The following is a 20,495-nucleotide window of genomic DNA, read 5'->3' on the forward strand; positions in this document are numbered from 1 at the left end:
GACTCAGCTGTGCTTTCAAGTTCCAGTGCAAGAGAAGCAGCACCTGATTGGTGCTGTGATGATGAGCAAAGCTGTTCAGGACCCTAAGGGCACGAGGTGTGTGCTGCAATTATTGACTGCAAAAAAAATACTGGGACCTGGGTCTGAGATGTAGAAGATGATGGACTACACAAGCTACACAAAAGAACACAGAGAGAGGAGGGAGCTGCCCAGCCTGGCACACACTAGCTGAATGCAGAAAAATAAACATGCTGCCTTGATGGTTCCCACTCAGCCCTCTCCCCTGCTCTAGCTTTGAAACCCCTCAAATATTTCATCCCTAAGCATCCATCCAACTCTATCTCAATATGGCTCCAAAATTCCATATAAATGGGCCTGGAAAAAAAAAACCACAAAGAGTGACCATGTTCAACAATTGCTGGCCTTTATCCCCATATGGAACCCTACCCACAGCACCACCAATAATCTGGCTACAACTTTGCTTTAGTACCAAAACCCTCAAATATTTCATCCCTCAGAGGGCCTCCCACTGCTGACCAGTGTGACTCCAAAATTCCATATGAACTGGCCTGGCAAACAAATGGAAATAGTGACCACTGAAAACTTTTGCTGGCCCTAACCCTCACATGAAACCCTACCCAAAGCACCACCAACAATCTGGCTACAACTTTGTTTTAGTACCAAAAATAGCAAATATTTGACCCCTCAACAGCACACCCACTGTATCCAAATGGCTCGAAAATTCATAATAAATAGGCGCAAAAAAAAATCCATAGTGTGACCACTGAAAACTTTTGCTGGCCCTAGCCCTCACACGGAACCCTACCTACAGCACCACCCAACAATGTGGCTACAGCTTTACTTTAGTAATTAAAACCTCAAATATTCAACCCCTCAGGGGCTCTGCGACTGCTCATCAATACAGCTGAAAAATTTCATATAAATGCGCTTAGAAAAAAAATGGAAATAGTGACCACTGAAAACTTTTGCTGGCCCTAACGCTGAGATGGAACCCTACCCACAGCAGCACCAACAATCTGGCTACAACTTTGTTTTAGTACCAAAAATAGCAAATATTCAACCCTGCAATGGCAGACCCACTGTATCTAAATATGGCTCCAAAATTCATAATAAATGGGCCCAGAAAAAAAATCCATAGTGTGACCACTGAAAACTTTTGCTGGCCCTAACCCTGAGATGGAACCTTTCCCACAGCACCACCAACAATATAACTTCATCTTTCCTTTAGTACCAAAAACCTCGAATATTCCACCCCTCGGGGTCTTTCCCACTACTGATCAATGTGGCTCCAAAATTCCATATAAACAGGCCTAGAAAAAAATCCAAAGAGTGACCACTGAAACCTTCTGCTGGCCCTTACCCTCACATGGAACCCTGTCCACAGCACCTCCAACAATCTGCCTACCATTTTCCTTTAGTATGTAAAACCACAAACATTCGATCCCTGGGCCGCTCTGTTTTTTTCAGATTTCAGGTCCCAAATTGAAAAGATTTACATGTGGCTTTTCCATACAAGTAAATATTGTCTGGATTCCTATAATTTTGCCCTAACACTATCATCAACTCTTCAAGAACACGTTAAACTCTGGATATTATTAAAGTAAACCACTCACCTGCTCTTTGTAGTATCTTAGGTTGTATCCATCTTCAGTTTTAGAACCTGGAACATGAAGAGTTTGCAGACAACTCATCCAGAAGCCACTGATTCACTCCACACACAGAGTCGGCCCTTAAACCCACGTGGAGGCTTCTATGCAACTGTCCTGCCCCACCTCTTTCTCACAAGCCCCTGGAAAAACCCCTCCTCTCCTTCACTGTACTCCCCTGGGATGAAGGAGCAGCCTCACCTGCAACCCATCTGAGCACATCACACCCTAACCCTAAGCCCACCCCCTATCCCTCCCCACTCCCCCTGCCAACAGCTGCAGTTTGACCCCTGGGGCTATGAAAAGACTCAGGCCACAGAGAACCTGAAAATGTTCGCTAAAGCACATCAGAAATTTCCTGCAGTGAGATGGGGAAAAGAGCAGAATAATATGGATTTCTTGAGGCTGAATCTAAGGTCACCTGCACCATGGATGGCCCAAATCAGAAAGGTGCAAATCCAATGGAGTGTCATACCTCCCCTGGCATGTCTATTTCAATCCCAAAGTCCCTAGAAACACATGTTTTTATAAATCTCTAATTCCCAACCTTGTCCCCTCCATCCCACAAGCCCTCTCTGGCACCCATCCTTCTACTTGGCTTCCAGGAGGATGCAAGTCTCAACCTATTCCTATTCCTAACCGGCACAAGGAGTAATAAACAGAATATTAAAATACAGAATATTTAAACACTATATAACCCCAAAATATCCCACACAAAGCTACCAACAGGAGAAAAAGATGCAGGCAAGAAACGCCCTTTTGACTGCACAGACTGCTGACTCAGAGGCTCTTGCAGAAACCTGATGCCTCTGTGTCCATGAGCTCCCAAAACTACTGACCCAGTGAGCTCCACAGCTGCCACCAACTGCAAGAACAGCAGAGTTCTGACCCCAGCACAGCACCAAAACAGACTGAGAGCCCTGGGCAGATGGGGGGGGTTTATGTACCCCAGGCACCACCCACCAACCATCCCACCACCATCTGGAGAAGGGGCAGTGCCAAAAGCTGCCAGGAATAAAAGGGCAGGAGGGCATACAGCTGGTTCTGTCAGCTGCTTCTGGGGACACAGTGGAATTAGAGGCATAATTGTTTAAGATTTGGGAAAACTGAAAACTGCTTGTCGTAAGCGTGTTGACATAGTATTAACAGTTGGAGTGATTGGACCTGAGGCTGCAATTTAAATCATAGGAATTCAGCTACAATTTCATTTTAAGTTAGTTAGACTTTTACTCGTTCACTTAGAATAATAATGTCAGTTTGTAGACTCAAAATAACCACGTACAGTGGGAGGATGCATCAACTGAGATTTAAGGTGGAACAACCGGACTGCTGAAGAATTATCCTGATGAGAACTGATTGATGGTGAATGGAGACTCCCAGGTAGAGGACAGACCCCATCATAAAGGGGAGGCCTCATCATCCTGGGAGATAACTGGATGGATAGGCACGTGCATGTCGTGCAAGCAACCTCGAGGCCACACTGTGAGCTCCAGCTGCAATAACCCAACTCAGGGACAGAACTGAACCTCCCAGCTCCAATACATAGCAAAGCCCTCCCTAAAATCTTCATTTCTTACCAGACAGCTCCTCTCAATGCTCATGCTATGGGATGAGCTATCATGACCACACAAAACATATCCAGGCCTTTGTCTCTAATCAGGAGCACCTGATAAAAAAATTCTCAAGGTAAAATTGGCAGCTCCAGTGTAAAGCAGAGGGACAGCAGAAGGCTGAGGAGTGCTGAGTGCTGCTACCCTGTGGCTGAAAAGCAGCACTGCAGCTGGCACTGCTGGCACAGACTGGCATTCCGGGTTTAGCACACGAAATCCATACACCCTGAGACCCATTTAAAGCCCATTTTAAAATCTTTTTTTGCAGCCCTTTCTGCCAGTACTAGTCCTTTCAATTAGGTACTGCGGAATCTTAATACAAAAAGAGAAGTAGACTTTTTAAAAAGTTTAAAAAAAGACCAGAGAAAAATTAAAACATCTTACAAGTTTTATTTTAAACATCTGTATTGACACTGACTTAGCAAAAAGGGGTTTTATTTAACAGAAGCACTCTGCAGAAGCCCACTCATCTGCTCTTTACACCCATTTGCCCCACACCACCCAGGCAAATTGAGCTGCAGCCTCTGCCCTGCACGTGACTACTTTCACCAACAATCACCTGCCAACAAACTATCCAAACAATCCATGCAAACAAACCATGGGAAAAAAACATCCAAGCAAACCATCAGAACAAACTATCAGTGTTTTCAGCCTCCAACACCACAACGCTTCCCTGTTCTCCCCTAACGCAAGCTCACACACAAAGCCTTCACGGAGCCACCTGCTCCTCCTGCACAAGGGCTGCAGCAAACATCTACCTCAAGGCTCCTGCAACAACGGCCTCGGCCACCAACACTTCCTCTGTCTCCACAGGAGACTCTCCTACGCTGCCTGCTCGCAAACACCACCACCACCACCACCACCACCACCACCACCACTACAACTACAACTACAACTACAACTACAACTACAACTACAACTACAACTACAACTACAACTACAACTACAACTACAACTACAACTACAACAACTCCTGCCAAGACAGATTTGCGTGGGCGGTGGGCGGACCCCAGGTGTGAGCTAATGCAGAGCTGGGCTTGAAAATGGCAGAGTGCACAGCCCGGGGGCTTTATCTAATGTTTTATGGCATCATCTGTCTCTTCCCTGGCACCAGTGGATGGATCCGCAGAGGATGTCTGGAGGAGAGAGAGAGCGAGAGCTTTAGGTAGGATTAACCAGCTCAACACCCCTGTCCCAAGCAGCGAGACCCCAGGCCTGCAGGCCCCCCCCCCCCCCCCCCCCCCCAGGAAGCCCCACATGATTGACACTTCTTTCTCACCCCTGCCCGAGCCTGGGCACAGAGGGGGAAAATACAGCAAGTATTTGTCAAAGGGGCACCCAGAGCTTTATCGTGTTTTCTTTCAGGCAGACGCCAGGGCAAGGAGATGGCCCACCATTTGCCAACCTCTTCCAAAAGCAAAGGCTTCTCCCTCCTCAGCTCAGAGGCTTTTGCAACTCACCAGAACCTCCCCCAGCGGTCAACAGGAGCCTGGGAGCACGGGTGCAGGACACCTGGTGTCCTGAGCCTAGGGGAGAAACAAAAGAAGAAGAGGAGCATGAGACCACTGAGCACAGAGTGGAAAGGAGCCCTGCCCCCAGCTCACTACCAGGCGCTGATGAAGCCTCGGCTGGGTCTGGGTCCCTGGGCAAAATTCCCAGGGGAAAACCAGGCCAGCTGCAAAACCACCTGCATCTTTCTTCAGCCCTCTTGAACTGGAGGGAGGGTCCACCGCCATCCTCTTCTTTTTCCCTTTTGACTTCTTCAAGCTCTTACTGCCTCCCTCTTCCCTCCCAGCTGCGTGGCCACCCTCTCTTCTTTCCTTGTCACTCTTGAGCCAGGGGTCCCTCACCATTCTTCTCCTTCTTCAGCCTCCGCTGGCAGCTCCCCCGACGTCCTCATCTTCTCCTCCCCGCCGTCTTCTGCTCCCAGGCTTTTTCCTTCATCAGCTGTCCAGAGAGACACACGCACAGAGCTGAGCTTTACACCAGCCCTCTAGTGCCAGCCCGTGGCAGAGTCCCAAGGCTGAAACCTCCCAATGGCCCCACCTTGCCTTCTTCTTCCCTGCACTCCCCTCTGTACCCCAACTCTGCCCATTCCCAGCAGCTGAGCTGACGGGCACTGTCCCTTTGCTGTCCCCCTGGGCCCTGGCACTTGCCACAACTTGCCCAGGCTGGACCCTTTTGTCTCTGCCCTCGGCTGCTTCCTTCTGGGGGGCCCGGGACACAAGGACACCCCTCTGAGCCATCTCTGCAACCCCCTGCTCCCACACCCCACCCCGCCGCCCTCCCCCAAACCTTTCGGCCCCCGAGAAGCCCAAAAGCCCAGGCAGGAGCCCCTGCTCCTCCCCACTTACCAGCCCCTGCTGCTGGACACCCCGTAAGGGCCAGGGAACGTGTCTGTGATTGATCCCTAGCAAAGAGTGCCCTCTAAAAGCCCGCCCCTTATCCGCTCTTCACACCTTTTGCACCACACCACCCAGGCAAATCGAGCTGCAGCCTCTGCCCTGCACCGACAGCTGCCTGCCAAGAAACCATCCGTGTGCTCAGCCTCCAACACCACAACGCTTCCCTGTTCTCCCCTAACGCAAGCTCACACACAAAGCCTTCACGGAGCCACCTGCTCCTCCTGCACAAGGGCTGCAGCAAACATCTACCTCAAGGCTCCTGCAACAACGGCCTCGGCCACCAACACTTCCTCTGTCTCCACAGGAGACTCTCCTAAGCTGCCTGCTGACAAACTCGCCCTGTCCTCGCCAAAGACACACACCACCACAACACAACAACAATTACAACTACAACAACAACAACAACAACAACAACTCCTGCCAAGACAGATTTGCGTGTGCGGTGGGCGGACCCCAGGTGTGAGCTAATGCAGAGCTGGGCTTGAAAATGGCAGAGTGCACAGCCCGGGGGCTTTATCTAATGTTTTATGGCATCATCTGTCTCTTCCCTGGCACCAGTGGATGGATCCGCAGAGGATGTCTGGAGGAGAGGGAGAGAGCGCTTTAGGTAGGACTGATCCGCGTGATCTGCAAGAGAAACTTGTGTTTTTTTGGCATAAGACTATTTAAAGTCTTTTTTTAGAACTCCCCTTTTAAAAGGTGGGTGATACACCACAGTGTAGTTTTTCGACTTATTGTAGTTATTTGAATCATTTTCAATACATTAACAACTGCCTATTATACATGTCCTTGATTGAGGCTGCAATAAAATATTAATTGTTGCACGGGTTAATATAAAATGCCTGCTAATAATATTTTAGTAGTTATACTGACACCTGATAGAAGCTAACACAGAACTAGTTTTACAGAAGCCAAGGCATTGTTTACATTGTCGTTATTTTTTTAAGGAAAATGTATGTGCTAAACTGAAAATTACAGTACCTTGAATTAAGAAACACAACATGGCTGAAGAGCGAAGAAATGCACATTCCCACAGAAGAAGAGGTTAAAATTTAACTTCGAGAAACACCTTTTTTTTTTTCTATTTATTTTTATTTCATCCCCACATGCTTTATGAGCACCACCAGGAGACACCAGGTTTTCTAATGAAGTTCCTGCTCCTACTGGAACTGAGGTGCCCAGAACTGGAGACAATATTCCAGACATGGCCTCACCATCCCACTCACCAGAATCTCCCTAGAACTGAACAGCAACCTGGGAGCTTGGATGCAGAGCTACTGGTATCCTGAACCTAGGGGAGAAAAGAAGAGTGTGAGTCTGAGCATGAACATAAAACTAGGAAAGAGCTGTTCCTAAAAACCTAAAATAAAAAATTGAAATTTTTAAAATAAATTTAACAAAATTTAAAAAAATATAAAATTAATAATGTTAATTAAAATTAATGTTTAAATTAATATTTACTTCAATTAATTATTTTATTGTAATGACATGTTATTATTTAAACATATACATTAATATAGAGTATTCATCATATATAATTTTATTAATGATTAATTACATAAGTGTTAAAAATCAGAATCACATTTAGTCTTATTTTTAAATTTAAATACCTAAAGGAAAATAAAATGAATACAATTTTAAAATAAAAAATTTTATGTAAAGATACCGTTTAAACCTTAGAAAATAAAAATTACATGATAAAAACCTTTAATAGAAAATAAAATTCGGGAGTTAAAATTTTTAAAATAAAAGAAGGAAAAGTTAAAAATTAATATATGTTAATAAATATTTTTTAAATATTTTTTTTAATTGGAAATTTTAACTTTTAAGTCAAATATTATTAAATTTATCTGAAATTTAAGGAAACTTATTAATTTAAAATGAATTTTGAATTAATCACAACAGTAAAAATACGTATTAATTAAAAATATATTGATATACAAAATAAATTTTAATTTAAAATAAGGTAACTTGAAAATATTAAAAACTAAATTTATACAAATTAGCTATGTTTTAAATTTAGAACAAAATAAAATTTAAAAATTTATAGATTACAAAAAATTAATTTAAGTAGAAATGAACATTTCAAAAATGAGAAATTACAATAAACCATTAAAGTTAGGCTAAATTGTTAAAATCTAAAGATTAAAATTTAAGTGTTAAATTTATTTTGAATAATCACTGATAATTTAAAAAAATTATTGATTATTAAAATCAAATCATCTAAATGGAAAAAAATACTTTTATATTTAAAAAGCTTCCTTTTTAAGATACAATTAAATCATTTTAAAATAAAAATGACATGAAAAAAACTTGGGATAAAAAATAAAACCAAAAGTAGAAATTTATGACAAACTTTAAAAAAATTAAGCTAAACGTTTAATTAGTTAAAAGTATAAGTAAAATTTATTGTATTTGAGTAACATCTTAGTATTAGAAATAAAAATAACATTTAAAAAATAAAAAATCTAGAAATATAAAGTAATTAAAAAAGAAAAATCTAAGAAATAAAAAATAGTAAATGTTTATTTAAACATATTAAACGTAATAAACATTAATAAATATTATCACAAATTTATATATGGTACATATTATATAGTATATATATTACAAAAATATATATACATCATATAATATAATATATATTTATAACACATATAAAATATATTATAATATGTAACATGCAATAGACTTATTTACCTTACATGATATAATATATAAATTATTAAATACATAATTATAATATAACTTATGTAAATGTTAATCAACATTATCAATATTGATATTTTGTTTTTTACATTATATATATTGGAAATAAAATTATGAAAATAACATTAATTATTATTATTTATATATTGCATACTTATATACATTTTTATTGATTTATATTTTATATATTTTGTATTATGCATTTTTATATATAGTGTATAACAAGTATTTATATTTATTTTATTATATATTCATATATTTATTTAGTATGTAAAAATTACACATTTACTATTAATAACATAGTATTTATAGATTTATGTATTTAATTTAAAAAAATATTAGTATTAATATTTCTTATAATAATTATAAATGTTTAATAGTAATGTTACTATGAAGTAGAATATTATGACATATCAAAATATTATTTTTATATATTAACATACTCCAAATATCTAAAAACTAAACCTCATAAATGCATATTTTTAAATATTTACGTTAAAATATAATTTTATAAGTTACACATTGAAAATTCCATTTTAAGTTAAATGAAATTTTTAGAATTTTTAAAAAGCAACGCAATCTTCTGCAAACAAAGTTGTTAGTTTCCTGTCACAGAGGATAACAGACAATTAAAGCTGAAGCCTTGCAGCACCCCAAGAACCGCCCCCCCCCCCCCCCGATCCTTTCCCCGCCCTTTCAATCCGCGCTTCGGTTCCGCCCCTCTCAGTTCGCTAAAATGGCGGCCGCACCATTTTTACCTCACGGCCTCAGCCGCCGTTACCGAGCCTTGACGCCCGGGGGGGCTCCGTCCACTCGGTCCGCGCCGCCAATTAAAACCCCTTAGCTTGCTTTTTTTTTTTTTCCTCCCAAAACCAGCCTTTAAAACGGGTGGTTTTTAATTGCATTCACTAAACTTTTTGAAGAAAAAAAGATTTTTCGGGAAACCACATAGTACAGACCAGATGAGATTCGTCAAAATATAAACAAGTCTCTGAGAACACCGAAATAATAAAAAACAAGCAGAACTTTTAAATCGGACCATCGCATCCGCGCGGCCGCCCGCGATGCCGTGAGCGAGGGCAGAGAAGCTGCGCACCGCCCCCGCCCTCCCCCCCCACATCCGCACCCATCCGGGATCGCGCGGAAAAATCCGCGGGCCTGCACGCAACGCATAGAAACTGCACCCCGCGCACTGGAAATTCTAGGCATTGTTTAAGCGAGGAATTTTTCAAGTTCCCTCTCACCGTTTTCGGTATAAAAGTAGGACTGGAATTCCCGAAACCACTTACTGAGGTAATCCTGCCGCCGCACAGCGCAGCAATGGATATTATTGCAAACATAACGGCTCCGAGTGCGGACAGGCCGATAGCAAACAGGGTACCGAAACCGAATTTGGGTCATCAGACCCAACGACCCCCCCCCCCCTCCCCCGGGTCCCCTCAGGCCCCAGGCCCAGGCCCCGGCCGCCCCCTCCCCCCCGCGCGTTCAACACTTACCCCATCACCTCAGGTCACGTACCTCACACTTCCCGCGCTTGTCTAAGGCAGCGAGACCTCATGCCCTTTATACCCGTGTCAGCCAATCGCGTTCGAGCCCGCCGTTTACCCCGCCTTCCTCTCCGTGCCACTGGAGGACGTTCCTGTCCATCAACACACCGGCCACTCGCGCCTGTGCCCGACCCGGGCACCGCCTCCCGCGCCTGCGGAGCACGTCACCGCCCACCCTTTATCCCAGCCAATCAGCGCCCGAGCCCTCCTTAGCGCCACGGACCCTGCAGTTCTGCCGAGCGGCCGCAGGGTGGCAGTCGCGCTCCTGAAATCCCCACCGCAACCGCGCGTTATTATAAAATCAATAAAATCGTGGCGCTAGGGTGCTTAGAACTTAAATCAGTTACTGAAAATGGAAATATTGCCGGTTCCATTCCTCTGCTTCCAGGATCTTCACAGCCACCACGATAAAGGCTTCCATCAATAAGCTGCTTTCTGCGTCCTGAAACACAATGAAACCCCTTTGCAGCAACCGAAATACTATGGCTGTTAGTGCTGCATTTAAAAAACTTTCTCGAAAAAGTGGAGACATCTGTTCAGACAGATGTGCTTTTATAATTTTTCAATTAAATCAAGTCTTCTCTTTTTGCATCAGATTAATAGATTCTTCATTTGAATTACTTGATAACACCATTTTTTAAACAACACAGTTGCTTAGGTAGTCAACCATATAATGAGCTAGAGAAACTTGCTGCTAATGTCTGCAACACAATAACCAGTCTTCATAAGCATCTGCTTGTGTATAAATATAAATTTATTAACATTTCAGTTTCCTAATGCATTACACAGCCCTCTTGCCTTCATAGATGATACTTTACAGAATAATGTTTCCTCTTTCCAGAATGAAGCAACATGGAGATACATAGAATATAGAAACGTCCTTAAAGATACATTTGATATATTTTAGCACAGCTTGGGCATACACTGATAGGACATTTTCATTATCAGGTTTAGAATCTCAAGGGTGCATTCTCTTTGAGGTTCTGCTTCCTAGACAATGAAAAAAAATAGCAATTTCATTTATTTGTGGGGAAAGAAAAACCCAAAACAACAACAAAACAGGCACATAAAAAAATATCATCATTGCTGGTTCTTTCCAGGTAGATGCAGTGTCAAGCACTTCACACAGCTTTTCAGCTGGCAGAGTTGCAGACAGCTGCGTACACCTCCCCCCCCAAACCAGTCTCCACATTGTCAATCGACTCCCAAGTGGCTCTCTGAAGAGCACAAAGGAAGACAATTCATCCCAATAGAATCCATTCAGGTAAAACGTTTGGGCGTTCAACAGGCAGAGCCGGGCTATCAGCGCCTTTGACATTCAAAAGGTCACCTACTCATATGGAAATTAACACCCCCCCCCTCCTGCAACCACAGCTACACCAGCCGAATTTGCACCCTAGGAAAACTATGGGGGCTGGGGAGGGAGGGAGAGAAGGGTAGAGGGGGGGTGGAGGGGTGTTTATTTAAGGGAATTTCATCACACGACTGCAGAGACAATTTTGAACTCTGCATTTTTACTGAGGGCACCTCAAATTCATTACTAATTTCCCCTTTCTCATTTAGTCAGTCTCACTGACACAAAATGCAGACCCCTCCTGTGAAAAGGCCCTTTACAATTTAAAGCCAAGCCTTCCTTAAGAAGATACAACAGTACAAATGTGACATCAAAGATTGTCGGGAGACAGTCTCCCAATTAATGCTGCTTTTTTAAAGCGACATACTGCATCATGAGCCACGAACCGGAAAAAAAATGACAGGCACCTCGGCTACCAGCTTGCTTACTCTCCTGAAATGCACCATTATAAGGGACTGGGACAAGATACACGGAGTCATAGAAGCACTGACCGATTTTTACCAGCCCTGGAGTTTAGCCACAACCTGATGAAAATTGATCACATGGCACGTATTGTGCTCTTATGCTTGCAAAAGCGTCTGAAACAAGAGCTGCAAGCTGCGGAAGGAAAAATTCCTACTGCAAAACATACAAGTTTTTAGCCCATCAGAACCATTTACCAGATACTGGCTGATCTCTCAAACCTGGAGCCTCAAAAAATCAGCACTGGATACCTCAGTGGTCTAACTCGTGTCGTAACACTGATGCTAAAAAGCCACAAACTTGTGGCTGAGACAAAAAAAACCCAAAAAACCAACCAAACAACAACAACAAGAACAAAAACAAAAAAGGAAACAAAACAACAACCAAACAGAAAACCAAACACCACTTGCCACAGAATGTATTTCTTATGTACAGACTTTCCCAGTCTTTCTCAGTACTTTAAAGGGGTACCTGAAGAAACACCACACAAGTTCCTCTCCACTTTCAGAAGTCAAAAAGTTGAAAGAATTTTCAGAACTTGAAAGGCACTTTTATTTAATTGGAGAGGAGTGTGATATTTGACAATACTTAGTGAGAAATTATTGCAAGGGCTTCTCAGACTCGAGCAGAGACTCAGGCAGCCTCAGATGTCAGACCACAGGCACTGTTCCGTGACCAGAGCTGGACAGGGCAGGAATGGAGAGGAGAGGAGAGGAGAGGAGAGGAGAGGAGAGGAGAGGAGAGGAGAGGAGAGGAGAGGAGAGGAGAGGAGAGGAGAGGAGAGGAGAGGAGAGGAGAGGAGAGGAGAGGAGAGGAGAGGAGAGGAGAGGAGAGGAGAGGAGAGGAGAGGAGAGGAGAGGAGAGGAGAGGAGAGGAGAGGAGAGGAGAGGAGAGGAGAGGAGAGGAGAGGAGAGGAGAGGAGAGGAGAGGAGAGGAGAGGAGAGGAGAGGAGAGGAGAGGAGAGGAGAGGAGAGCGAAGGAACGGACAGGAGAGGAACGGACAGGGCAAAAATGGAAAGGAGAGGAATGGACAGGGCAAAAATGGTATGGACAGGACAGGAATGGACAGGGAAGGAGTGGACAGGGAAGGAGTGGACAGGGAAGGAGTGGACAGGGAAGGAGTGGACAGGGAAGGAGTGGACAGGGAAGGAGTGGACAGGGAAGGAGTGGACAGGGAAGTATGGAATGGGCAGGAACGGACAGGGCAGGAACGGACAGGGCAGGAACGGACAGGGCAGGAACGGACAGGGCAGGAACGGACAGGAGAGGAACGGACAGGGCAAAAATGGTATGGACAGGACAGGAATGGACAGGGAAGGAATGGACAGGGAAGGAGTGGACAGGGAAGGAGTGGACAGGGAAGGAGTGGACAGGGAAGGAGTGGACAGGGAAGGAGTGGACAGGGAAGGAGTGGACAGGGAAGGAGTGGACAGGGAAGGAGTGGACAGGGAAGGAGTGGACAGGGAAGTATGGAATGGGCAGGAAAGTATGGAATGGGCAGGAAAGTATGGAATGGGCAGGAAAGTATGGAATGGGCAGGAATGGACAGGGCAGGAACGGAATGGACAGGGCAGGAACGGAATGGACAGGAAAGGAACAGAATGGACAGGAAAGGAACAGAATGGACAGGAATGGAACAGAATGGACAGGAATGGAACAGAATGGACAGGAATGGAACAGAATGGACAGGAATGGAACAGAATGGACAGGAATGGAACAGAATGGACAGGAAAGGAACAGAATGGACAGGAAAGGAACAGAATGGACAGGAATGGAATTGAAAGGAATACACAGGAAGGGGCCAGAATGGACAGGGTAGGAATGGAGAGGTCAGGAATGGACAGGACAGGAAAGGAATGGGATCGAATGGAATGGACAGGAATGGAATGGAACGGACAGGAAAAGAATGGAACGGACAAGGCAGGAATGGATACGGCAAGAAATGGACAGGGCAGGCATGGACAGGGCAGGCATGGACAGGGAAGGAACAGAATGGACAGAAATGGAATTGACAGGAATACACAGGAATGGTCCGGAATGGAATGGACAGGGAAGGAATGGACAGACTGGAATGGGCAGGAATGGGCAGGAATGGAATGGAAAGGAATGGAATGGAATGGACAGGGAAGGAATGGGCAGGACAGGGAAGGAATGGGCAGGACAGGGAAGGAATGGGCAAGACTGGAATGGGCAGGACTGGAATGGGCAGGACTGGAATGGGCAGGACTGGAAAGGAAAGGAATAAACAGGAAAGGACAGGAATGGACAGGACAAGACAGGGTAGGAGAGTAGCTGAGGCATCCCAAGCCCAGGCTCTCAGGGACAGCTCACACCAGGGTCAGAGCAGCCAAGCAGCTCCTACCTGGGCAGGCAGCAGGCGACCCGTCCTGGGCAGTGATGTTCCTGTGTGGGGAGGAACCCAGGAGCAGCAGCAGCAGAGCCTCAGCCTCTCTCAGCAGCCATTTTGTACTGAGCGCCATGAGCAGGAGCGCTGTGGTTGGTCCATGAGAACACCCATGGGAGCCATGGGGACCTGAGGGGACATCAGGACAGGGGGGACAGAACAGCCACGGGTGAGCAGCAGGGAGAGCAAACACCTTTCACTGGGACATGGAAAGGCCAAAGCAGCAATCATCCAGTGCAGTGAACAATTATCCCAGTTTAAAACTCATGTATCCTCCTTGAACAAGCTGTGGTTTAAGGCCGAGTGATATTATTTCATATTCTATGACCTAAGAGAACACATTTATTTATGTGTGACTGTACAACTCTGTTATTTTTAAAAGTTATCTCATTGAAGTCGGTGACGTTTTTATGTCTCATGTGTACATTTCTTAAACTTTCACGGAAAAACTGACTGTAAATAATTTCACATCAAAGTACCTCCTCTGAGGTCCCTCTCCTGGGGCTGCTGCCTCAGCTGAGCACCCAGCCCGAGCAGTGGCTGCTGCTGCACAGCCAGCAGAGCTGGGAAACTCCTCACCCTCTCATCCTCTGCAGGAAAACGGGGCACCCCGCTTTACCTGATACCAAGCTGCATAATGTTAGTAAAACTCAAGCAAGATGTGCCTGTGATTTCTAAGTTAAAACTGCATCAAATCAGCTGCAGCAAGAGCAGAGGCTATGGCTGAGGATTTAGAGGGAAAAGACATTACAGTTTCTTTTCTGTGCCTGTGCCATACAGCTGTATTCTTCTTTACAGTCTCGAGCAAACCTCCTTAAGCAGAAATTATGGTTTTTAAATATAAAAGCAACTACGTTCTTATAGCAATTATTTTAGCAAAAGCCATTATTTTAGCAAAGGAAAACCAGTAAAAAGAATTCATTTCAACAATTTAATAATTGCTTCTGCATGTTTCTGCAAGTTGTGCTCTTACCAAAAACGCCTGCTTTACTCAAATGTTACTCAATGTCTTAAGGCAAGGCTACCCGGTGGTTTCTTTCTCACCATGATAAAGATCATGAGAAGTTTAGCAAGTCTGATGAACAAAGATAAATAACTCCCCAGGTACTTCTCGGTACTCATCCTCTTTGGATACCGTGATATTCTTTAAGGTGTTGATCGAGCACTGCAACCACCAGCATCAGACCTCGACCGACGTGCAGTGCAAACACAGAATTACAGAACCCCCTCCTCCCCTCCCCAGAGCCCCGCGCAGGAAGTTCCTCGCCCCGGAGGCACCCTCGAGGAGGAGCCGGCACAGGACGGGGCTGCTCCCGCACCAGACCCGCAACGAGCGTCCCGCTGCAGTACCGCCTTTTCACCGGGAGGCGCGACTAGAGACGGGAAAGAAAGAAAAAAAAAAAGAAAAAAAAAAAAAGTTAAAAATAAGAGTAAAGCAGCGGCAGGGCTGGGGACAAGGGGCAGGGACGCGCGGAATGGTCCCGGGGGTCGGGGAACAAAGAGAGGAACGCAGAGGTGGGAGGGGAGAGCCGCACGGGGGACGGGGACACGAACGGAGGCGGCGACGAAGGGCGAAATTACTCCAGTGCTGCCGAGCCACAGACAGCCTCACCTCTCCGCTCAACATCTCCGCACCCGCGCAGAGGGCGGCCCCGCATCGCTCTTCATTCATAATTTCTCCTGTTTCCCGCCGGGAGTGCTGCTCATGCGCAGTAGCGCCGCAAGAAGCCGCACGGCACCCGGATGCTGACTCGGAGCCTGCGTAAGCGCTCCTCCGAATGCCAGTAGTTGCTTCTGCGCATGTACCGGAGGACCGAGACACCCCAAAGATGAAACCTGGAGGACTGACGGGCTCCCTGGAGGACCAAGCCACACCCGAGATGGCCGCTGCAGGACTGACGGGCTGCTCCTGGCTGACGGACCCGGGCCTGCCGCCCCGCAGTGCACAAACGCCTTCACTTCCCCATTGACGCGGTGCCCCCCAGTCCCCGCTCAACCACCACCCTCCCCGCTGCTCCCGCCCCTTTTCCTTGCTGAGGCGGTCGGCGCGGCGGAGCGACCACAGCCGGCGCCTCCCCGCGGGGTTGGCGTTCCGCGCTCTGCCCGCCGGCTCCGCCAACAGCGTCGGAGGCGGGAGAAAGGGACAAAGCCGTACGGGGCGAGAGGGCGCCGCCATGATTCCGTAACCGGAGCGGGTGCCCGGCTTTTGGTTACCGGATGTCCGGCTTCAGCCGGCGTGATGCTGCCCCCCCTGCAGTTCCGGCTTTTCCGGGAGGCGCACCGAGCGCCGGTAAAACAAAAATCCCAAAAATTTAAAAATTCCAAAATTGCGCGGAAGCGTCCACGTTTCCCACTGCCCCCAGGACCTATTTAAACTCCTCCCAGCGCCCCCAGAAGTGATCGGCACACGCAAGTGCAGCTGCAGCCCCTTCCAGTCACCCCACGCCCCTCTTCCAGTCACTGACCGAGTCAGGCATCTCACCTTAAAACCATTTCTGCAACATCACCAGCTTCTATCTGGACTTTGAACAGTCCTTTTAGTTTTCTTCCAGGAGTTTAACAGCCATCACAGAAGTTTAAGATTACTACACAGCGTGCTGTAGTCACTCTTTGCTGCAACTAAGAGAAACAAAGAGCCATGGACAGATAAATACTTTTACACACAAGTTCTCGTTTTCTCTTTTAGGCTGCTGTGTTCATTCTCTTGGTGATAATACATTCTCAGCAGGTTCCCATCAATTCATACACAAGCATTTGGTTCCCACTTCCAGACAACATGAACTGAACTAGAGCTGGTGGTTTTCACCTGGGATCACAGCATGGTGAGAGGATGGGAAGGTGGCAGTGGCAGCACCAATGAACTGTTAAACACTATAAGGAAAACTGGGGTTTCAGGCAGAGTACCTTGATGCTATGTTGTTTATGCTGCATTTTAAAAGTTTTCTCAGCACAGTATAGATGTTTTCAATGATTTTCATTTAAACCATGTCTTCTCTGGATATCTCCATTTTGTTATTAAATTAGTAGATTCACTCTGCATTTGCATTACTTGATACCATTCTCATTCTGGGAATGTGCAGTGGCTTAGATAGCCAACCATATAATGAGCTAACTCATTATATTGCTAAATTGTACAGCGCAGTAATGAGCCTCCATAAACATTTGCATGTGTATAATTACACATTCACTAATACTTGTATGTTGCCTATTGCATAAGAAAGCCCTTTAGTCATCAGGTGCCCATGCAGTGGCCCTCAGTGGGGACTTCACTGCCTGAGACACACAAGGAATGGCATGTGCAGAAAAAAGCATGTGTGGGAGAAAGTTACAAGGTCCATTAGAAGATAAAGGTAATTTTTCCTCTTTTCAGAATGTAGTAACACTAACAGATCAACGTGTTGGGTTTTTTCCTAGATATAAGAATCTACAAGTGACCATCTTGACACATGACATGAAACAAACATTTATTAAAAAAGACTGTACAGACTAATTAAGCTACTAAGGTAGCACACTTACTCCTACGGTACAGGAGTAAAATCTTTAAAATACAGAAGCCAGCTACTGATAAAATACTTAAATGCTAAAATGAGAACCTATGTCAGACTAATAAAAGAACCTGTAAAATGAAGGAAAGCACTCTTATTTAAAGTGCTAGGAAAGTGTTAATTTCTTCAATAGTCTGCTATTCAATGTAACACATCAATGGTTATTCTTTCAAAATTTACCAGGTTCCTGTTTCAGTCAGTTTCCTGTTCAGAAAGCTAAAGTTGAATTCAGAAAGTACAATTATTAAGATTTGGCTTTCGTTTTCTCTACATTTGATGGAGTCCTTGGCATTAAATTTTGAACAACCAATCCTCTTCACTGTGGGCACAAACATTTCTATAGCAAAGCCTTTAGACACAGTAGGGTCTTTGTAACCTTTTAGTATTTTAGGGTTGGGGCAAGGAGAGAGGTTTGTGGTTTGGTGTTTTTTTGGTTGCAGAACAACAGGACTATCCTTGAGGCAAGTGAGGAACCAGGAAAAGACCCTGGAAACCATCTATCAAAAATAACCCAGTGATTTTGAATACTTGAATACCAGTTGAAAAGGGAAAGACAAAGCCAGGGTTAAAACTGACTTAGCTAGTATAAAATCTTGTAAGCTTTGAGAAGAGTCTCTTTGTGGCTGTCAAGACAATTTAACCCAAATAAGAACAAATTTAAGCCAAGTGAAGATGCATCCTCCAAAAAAAGGGTACAAAGGAAGAGGCCATCGTTGCTCCACTGAGCAAAAATTCAGTAGACTTGTGGTAAGAACTGTACTTCAGACAGCTTACTTTAATGACTAAAAACAAGAAATCAATATTCCATAGCTGTCATGAGAAGAGCTCTTCACTTAAACTTCCTTAATCTGTGAGAAAAGAAAAGGAGAATACTGGTTCCATTCCTCCCCCACCCACAGGATCCCCTAATGCACAGTACAGATTTTTTTTCTCCTTGAAATAGTTTTAATCATAGAATACCTCAAGTTGGAAAGAATCAACTCCTGCTCTTTGAAGTTCTACCTAACACTAAACCATATGACTTAAAAGTGTCATCTAGATACTTCTTGAACAGGCTTTGTGCTGTGACAACTTTACTGGGAAGTCTGTTCCAGTGACAGACCACCCCCTCACTGAAGAACCTTTTCCTCATGTCCAATCTGAGTTTCCCCTGATGCAGCTTCATTCCTTTTCCTTATGTCCAATCTGAGTTTCCCCTGATGCAGCTTCATTCCTTTTCCTTGTGTTCTGTCACTGGTCAGCAGAGAGGAGCTCAGTACCCAGCCCTTCACTGCCCCCCTGAGCAAAATGTAGTCTGTGATGAGGTCACCCCTCAATAATGAGGTCACCCCTCAGCCTTCTCTTCTCCAAGCTGAACAAACCAAGTGACATCAGGCACTCCTCATAAGTCTTGCCCTTGAGACCCTCCATCATCTTGGTCACCCTCCTCAGGACACACTCTAACAGTTTGATGTTCTTACATTGAGGTGTCCAAAGCTGCACACAGTACTTGAGGTGGGGCCACACCAGAACATTGCAAAGTGGGACAATCACCTCCCTCGATGGCTCAGCCCAGGACACCGTAAGACTCATTCCCAGCAATGCATACTACGCATATGGCAGAACTTTGTAAAGGATGTGAAAACAGGACTGTAAACACTAGAACATGACTGATACAAACACAGTATGTCGTATTCACATTTTTTCCTTTTTTTTTTTAAAAAAAAGAACCCAAAACACAACAACGTGTTAAACACGAGGGCACAAGAGATTAGTTTAAAAAAATTAAAATATAAAAGTGCCATGCTAAATTCAAGAATGGTGTATCCTTAAACACACTTCAATTTAGAGCCCTAGAGATCTCCCAAGAAAGGAAGAAGCTGGCAAAATAACAGTGAAGCGAGAGCAGCTACGACTAGCCCTATCTGTTTCAGAACAGTAAATTGAAGTTGCTACAAAGCCATGCTGTTGGCACTATGTCATTGCAGAACATTCAACCATTCTCCACTGTCATCAAAGTATGCTGCTGTCATGCATGCACTTTGGGCAAGTTCATATACTGTCCTTTAACTCTGTGCATTTTCCCTTCAACGCAGTAGGAATTGCTCTGAACAGGGTACACAGTGTGTGGCTGCTCTGATATTTAAGATTAGATTCCTGTATTTGTTAGGAAACATGAGTAACAATAGAGGTAGAACACTACTGCCATTTGAAGCATGGGATCAGACTATTTTCTATTATTGCTTTCTCAGAGAGGCCAAATCCCAGTAAATCAGATAACAGAATCTGCTCTTCACATTTTCAGAGGCATGTGGTCCACATTATGTCTCTGCTGTTTAGACTGTTGGCTATGAAACATTAAAATGGGAGAACACCAGCTGAACTTAGCATAAATTACAGGACTATGTTCAATAAAAAACTGGTGCTCTTGAAGGCGGAGTTGGGAAATCAGTGGTAATGTATGTGATTTGGCAAGCAAAACTGGTTCACATGGATTTGTGAAGCCCTAGGAGGACCAGAGAGTCCTGGAGCTTCCCAGTTCTTTCTATTCAATAAGCAAAGGTCTCAATATAACCACACTAGCAGGAAAAGCTGGGCTAAAGAGAAGAGAATGTAAACAGGCAGTCCCTGCCTCCTAAAGTCAGTGAAAAGAATACTTGAAATCAATTTAGACTACAAAGCCAGTGACAAAACTGGGATTACAAATGAGTAAGTTTTAAGCCCCAGCTCTGTAGCAGGGTCACTGCCATCCTCCCCACTGGACGAACTGCTGTTACATCAAGTGAAACAAAGGGAAGACAAGGATACAGGGA

General features: G+C 44.7%; 1 long non-coding RNA gene across 1 annotated transcript; it reads right to left on the reverse strand.

Moving 5' to 3' along the window:
• Positions 1-4,180: 4,180 nt before the first annotated feature.
• Positions 4,181-5,679, reverse strand: LOC139802357 (uncharacterized). Its single transcript, XR_011728568.1, has 4 exons — positions 5,632-5,679; positions 5,128-5,224; positions 4,738-4,803; positions 4,181-4,413 (listed from the first exon to the last, which is right to left on the reverse strand). It is a non-coding gene; the product is annotated as an uncharacterized lncRNA (long non-coding RNA).
• Between the last annotated feature and the right edge of the window lie 14,816 nt (positions 5,680-20,495).

This window comes from Heliangelus exortis, chromosome 14 (assembly GCF_036169615.1).
Source record: "Heliangelus exortis chromosome 14, bHelExo1.hap1, whole genome shotgun sequence".
Lineage (NCBI taxonomy): Eukaryota > Metazoa > Chordata > Aves > Apodiformes > Trochilidae > Heliangelus > Heliangelus exortis.